A 6,747-nucleotide genomic window follows, 5' to 3' on the forward strand; every position below is an offset into this window, starting at 1 on the left:
TTGAATCTGTATTTTTTTTAAATGATAAAAATAGCTAAAATCACATAATGTGGGGCTGTTTTTTTCCTACAGTATTAAACATAACATTCATTTCCAGTCATTGTCAGTCTGGTTTGACCACCTCACAGCTCATAATATTGTTTTCACTACTTTTCACCAATATAGGCCAAAGGTTGCAGCGAAGTGGCTGGCTAAAGTATACGACAGAGGGAGTGGCAGCCAGTCCAGCCAATCGCAATATAGTTTGGCATGAAAGGCCCTGGGAGGAGATTGTCCTTGCCTCGTCGTGTAATGCAGCCGGCGGAAGAGGATATCAAATTTGTCCATGTCTCAGAGGTAGACTTGAAAAAGTTTGGAGAAACTGCTAAAGTAGGAGGATGGGGCATCCAGGCCTGACCACCTCCTCTCTGGAGAGCAGCATTTTGTGTCCCTGGACCCCTCACCACCAAAGAGTGTATGTGGGTTTGTCACGAGCCCGGCCAGCTGCTCCTATGTGAACAGAATTGGAAGCAGAACCTGCGTGCTTTGTGTGTAGTGGGTCAACTGAAACTCGGTAATGAAAGGCTAAGTTGCATATCCGTCACATGTATGGTGCTCACTTGAAAACACTCCACTCTTACCTATACTGTATTCTTTGGCTGTTTCACTAAGAAACATTCATGAACACGCGAAGGTCAAGAGACATAAACTATCCATATATTTGTTGTATGGGGGTATATACTGCTTTATGTGTCAAGATTATATATATGACAAAGAAATGGAGCAGTTGCCAAAGAAGAACAAAAAAAGCTTGGAAATTGCAAGCCTTTGCTCCATCCTTGGTTTCTCCTTACCAGTATGCAATGACAGGTATTGGAGAAAAGTATTCAACATGGGAGCCAACAAAGAGAGAACTAGAGCTGTTATGGCATAACCCCAAGAGAAGGAAAATTACCACAAACTGCACCATTGGTTTGTGAGGGTTAATCAATCTCTGGAGCACATGTTTTATGAATTGTATTGTTTAGGCACTTACCCACACTCCTCTGCTATGAGACTTCTTCCTTTCTGACCGTCACAACTGTAAATGCAAAGGCCTCTTGCTTGGTTTGGGCAATGTCTACACTTTTTCAGGAGTTCCTACGGGCACCAATCTTCACACACTCCTGCACCTTGTATGATCACATGCATGGCATTTAGCAGGGTACAAGCAACAGGATACACACAAGTTTCTAATTGCTGCGTTAGACGCACTGCACAGGCATTGCAAAGGTGATAACAATGGTAAAAAGTGCAACATTCCAAACCACTGTAACTGCATTATAGACAAAATTTTCAGAGGAACCTGTCAAGTGTGCCATGGTGTTTCCACAACGATAGACCCATATTGGGACATAAGCTTGGATTTGCCAGGCTCATCTAGCCCATTTTGGCCAGTAAGCCCAGGGAATGACAGTGGTGTGGTGAATGGGGAAAGTCATGCGTCTAAAACAACCACCTTAACGGACTGTCTGAGAAGGTTTATATGGTCACAGCATCTAGGAAGTAGTGCCAAAATCAAATGCAGTGGGTGCCATAGTTACCAAGAATGTATTAAGCAGCTCACTATGAAAAAAACTGCTTGTGTTTTTTTCATCTCAAACAGTTGAACGTTCAGCTAAACTAAGGTGGAAGTTAACAACGTATGTGTCGTTCGCCTTGGAGTTAGACATGACACCATTCATGGCCTCCAGCAAAGAGAGCAGAATGAATGGTCCGTATCAGCAGCCACAACACAGTTAAACAATGATAATAAATATTCCTTGTTTGCAGTAGTTAATCACCAGGGAACCTTGGAGAATGGGCATTACACAAGCTTCATCAGACAACACAAAGACCAGTGGTTCAAGTGTGATGATGCGATTATCACCAAGGCCAGCAGTAAAGATGTTCTAGATAGCAAAGGGCATTTGCTTTTTTTTATCACAAGCAGTTTCTGTAATATGAGTAACTCAGCATTTGTCTGAAATGTGAATAAAAAATAAATTTAAGCGAGAATTCACACAGACCAACATGATACTTTCAGACAAAGCTGACATTAGACTGGAGTAATGCCGGTGTCGCACTAGCCCATTTCGATTCCTTAACGGTTAGAAGAACTGTTAATGTGGCAGCACACAAATCGGAAGCTCTAAACAGGAAGGGAGCAGAGGGATTATTATAGTCTTGTTCTAAACATATCTCATCGTGCTTCTGGGACTATGTACAGATGTGTCCACATACATCTATCCTCCGTGCGCTACAAGTTGCGTTACACCATGTGACTTGGTAGGGCCAAGCATCTTTTTTTTGCATTTTATTGCCTTCCAGTGAGTCTTATTCGTACAGTGATGTGCACAGGACGCTTCTGATTAAAATGATATGCAGCATGCCTATATTCAGTGTGCAACTGCGAGTGTATCTGCATGTGAAATGTTATGTTCAGCATTTCACATGCAGATACACGCGACTAGAAGGGCTTTTTAACACGCAAGGAGGCTAGATGTATGTGGACACACCTGTATGGGATGGATGGGAGGGGATGGGGCAAAATATAGTCTTCATTTGGTGCTTGAGTTGCAGCTGTCCAAACATGGCTGTTATGATCAAGGAAAGCCAAGCCCATCTGTTGTTACACATCTGAATTAAGTTTAAGAAAAAAGGCAACCAGGCAGATATCTACAAATCAAGGTTGAAAAAGGCATAAGAGTATTTTGCAAGTATATCTATTTGTTATTTAGGCTGCAATACAGTATGAAACAAATAAAAATAAGCGACAGATGCACGGGTATTTAAAAAAATATAGGACATCTATGAAGCATTACCATACAGCAGTGGCAGACAGGATGGCAGTGTAATAAACTATAAAAATGTCAGTCAACAATGCCCCAAACAGTGCTTAATGCAAAGAAGAGAGGCGCAACATGGAATTGTCCTTTGGCTCTTCTACCCACCCTTATGTTGTATATATTAAACAGGACATGCACAGTTTAACAAACCAATCACTTCAGTGACATGGACTGCCAATTGTTGCTGAAGTGTTTGGTTTGTTTGTGCTCCCACAAAACAAGCTACCAATGGGCAGCTGACTTTGCTGGCAATGATCTCTATGTACAAACTGGCTCTACAGAGGCAAGATATCATCACCATTATCATCCTAACCCTCATCAGTGTGTACATCATCTTCACACAATATTAATTTGTGCCCGCTGGAATCCATTTTTACAGGTGCCTCTGGACTTTGACATAATTGTCTGTAAAGGTTTCTCGTGGAATTTGTAGTTTATTTTGATCAACATTGGGAGTGCATCATTTAACGAAATGAGTAATTTTAAGGTAATTTGAGGCCATGTTTTTATTCTCAAAAATGTAATGTAATTGGCTCAATTAAGCTAATTGAAAACCTCCAAAATGCCTAATTAGTCAAGTGGGGATGTGGGTGTCCAAGAGGTTCTGAAGCAAGTCCCAACAGTTTTACAGTAGCTCCAAATAAAGAATTTGGCTGTCTTTTCACACCTCGGTGTAGTGAACAAAAAAACGCTAGTTTACTCTGCTTAAGTGTGAAGTTCGTAATTGGATTGCAAAATTAATCCGCAGTGCAAATTGGCTGCTTGCACAAGGCTACTTGCATGTAATTGGATTGACAGGATGCCGGCGCCGGGATTCTGGCTAGCGTCGGTATTCTGGTGCCGGTAAGGTAAGCGTCGGGATGCCGAACGCATACCCTTCTGTTCACCACCGTTGACAATGTTTGGACTAGCAGAGGATTTTGTGACTTGAAAAATCTACCAAGGAGCCTTAGCAAACATGAAAAGTCAACAATTCATATCCAAAGCCAAATTACTTTAAAAACCTTTGGAACTTCAAGGATAGATCTGGCTTTGAATGAACAGCGGAGATTAAATATCTTCATGCATAATGCTAAGGTAAAGGAAACCCGGTAGATTTTAAAATGCCACTTGTGTCCTAGCCCAACAGGCGTTAGCATTTTGTGGAAACGATGAGAGTGCAAGCTCTTTTAATTGTGGCACCTATGTAGAGCTATTACATCTTTTTGTTCAGCAAGATGAAAAGTTAGCTAGGCAGTTGGAGACATCCACTGTGTTTTCTGGTTTATCAAACAGAATACAGAACGATGTGATTGAAGCAGTTGGTGATGTGATCCAAAATTATATGAAAGAGGAGATTAATACTGCCCCATTTGTTGCAGTTAAAGTAGACAATACAACAGATACCACAAGCAAAGCCCACATCTGCGATTTTGCGGTAAAAGTGAGGTGAAGGGAGCGAGCGAGTGAGGTGACGAGCACCGGCTATTGCTGATTATGTTTTGGGAGTGTTGGAGAAACACAATTGCGTTAAAAAGCTGGCAGCTCAGACTTATGACGGAGCCTCTGTAATGGCATCAGATCTTAATGGGGTGTAGGCCAGGATTAAAGAATAGATACCTGAAGCTATGTTTACCCATTGTTATACGCACAAATTAAACCTGGTGCTCTTGCATTCAGCAAAATGTATGCCTGAGTGTAACACATTCTTTCCTCATTTTTGAATAACTCAACCAAGCGCACTCTCCTACTTTAATGATGTTGTGAAGCGATATTTACCAAGAACAGTGCCCACGAGATGGGAGCTCAAATTCTAGACTAGTGCAGACGATCAGCATGTACCATTCTGATATACAGTATGTGCTATGTTTCAGATTATGAGAGAAAATCCTCAAGGTTGGGACAATCAACATTCTGCTTCATAATGGCATATGTGGGCATTTTCAATGCAGTGCTGTAGAATAAAATAATGGACGTTGGATTATGCTGTGCACGAATTCGCAACACAATGGGAGCAGTATAACTCCAGAGACAAAGAGTTTAACAGTTTTTGTAACCGATTTGAGCAGAACTGTGTCACACTTGGCCTGACAGACAATAGGTGATTAAAGTTTTATAACATTCTGGACAATGTCAATGTTCAAATGAAAGCTAGTTTTGACCATTTCGCTGATCTAAGTTTCCTTGGTTTGGTCGACTGCACAAAATGTTATATGTCGCAACATTTTGATGACACCTAACCACAGAGTCTATCAAAATATGCAAAATACTTTGACTTTGTTAGACTAAAGGCTGATCTTATTGGATTGTATAGCACAGAAATGGTGAGGAACAAATGCAAATCACCCACACAGCTCCTCAGCTTTTTGGGTAAGAATAATCTCGTGCAAATAGTTCCAGAGGTGACAAAGTTACTCCAGATGTTGCTCACTACAGTATACCTGCAACTACAGCATCCATTGAAAGGTCATTCCTAGCTTTGAAAAGACTCAAAACATACACCAGGAATAAGACTGCAGGGACGGCTTTCATCCCTGACAGTCATCTCTATTGAGAAGGATAGATTTATTTTATTTTTTTAAAGATATTTTTATTAAGGTTTTCACATTGAAAAGTACAAGACATATGTATAATATCCAATATTCTTCAACATAGAAGTACAATAGGTATATTAAAGAAGATAGTTTGTACAAAGGTCTTAAAATTGAAAAAGAGTGACTATGAATAACAAGTGATTCAAAACTGTACATTGTGAAATATACTCAATGAAATTAAGTGTATATAGTAATTATACATTCTAATCAAACCTATAATAAACATTTCGAAGAAAGGGTGGGGAGGGGGGAGACAAAAAGGAAGGAAACATATAGGGGAAGGAGGGGGTGGAAATAAGTATCATTAGTCTGTTATCTGCAAGAGATGTATATAAACAGAATATTTTGAGTTACAATACGGAATATATGAGTTAATTGGAGGGAATAATCCAATTACTTGAGATAAGTTAAGGTCAGAGGTTCTTCTAATCAAGGCGCGTTTCAATAGAAACCAGTCAGTGTTTTCGAATATTTTAGAAATGTGGTTTTGGACAGAGATATCTAAGGTGTCTATATATCTTTCCCATTTTGAATAAATTTTTTTAACATTAATGTTAATGAGAGGGAGTGTAGATCGACGATCAAAATAAGTGAGCTGGAGCATTTTCTATTTAAGATCGTAAATGGATGGAGTAGTTTTCGATGTCCAGTGGATCAAGATCAGTTTCTTTGCCAGGGTGATGAGGATAGTTATGAGAGGTGTTATATTTTGTTTAGCCGGTCCTAAGTCCCAGTTTTTGAAATTTGAACAAAGGCAAGCCAGAGGATCTGGGGATGTGTTAATAGAGAATGTAGTATTAATATAATTTATGACTTTGTTCCAAAACCTTTTAATTTTACCGCATAACCAAAAGCAGTGCATGAAGTCGGCTGAAGACACTTTACACTTTAAACAAGAGCCAGTTTCACCTGGAACCATGTATTTACGTTGTGTCGGAGCAATATAAGCCCTGTGGATTGTACGAATATGCACTTCCTGTAGGTATGCCGATTGTAGTTGTCGAAGGGTACTATCATAGTGGTTGGTTAACTCTGAGATTGAGGTCAGCTGAGGAATATCGTTTCTCCATTTAAGTTCTAACAGATCCCATTGATTATGGGACAGTAGATGCGGATAAAGATATCTGGTTTTATATGAACTATATCTAAGAGCCCGTAACAAAGAATCTAGTAGATCCTGGCTGGTCAAGGAGGAAGAAGATATAGAAAGGGATGAGAGGTAATGTCGTGTCTGTAAGTACATGTAGAAATGTTGGTTTGGAAGTTGATAAGACTGTTGGAGATTATTAAAGGGGAGGAAATTGCCCCCTGGGTCGAACACTTGGAAG

At 40.0% G+C, this 6,747-nt stretch overlaps 1 pseudogene; it reads left to right on the plus strand.

The window, feature by feature from the left end:
* The first annotated feature begins 456 nt into the window (after positions 1-456).
* LOC148508816 (ubiquitin carboxyl-terminal hydrolase 22-A pseudogene) lies at positions 457-1,985 on the plus strand (annotated as a pseudogene).
* Positions 1,986-6,747: the final 4,762 nt, after the last annotated feature.

Source organism: Taudactylus pleione, unplaced genomic scaffold (genome assembly GCF_031769625.1).
Source record: "Taudactylus pleione unplaced genomic scaffold, aTauple2 ptg000342l, whole genome shotgun sequence".
Lineage (NCBI taxonomy): Eukaryota > Metazoa > Chordata > Amphibia > Anura > Myobatrachidae > Taudactylus > Taudactylus pleione.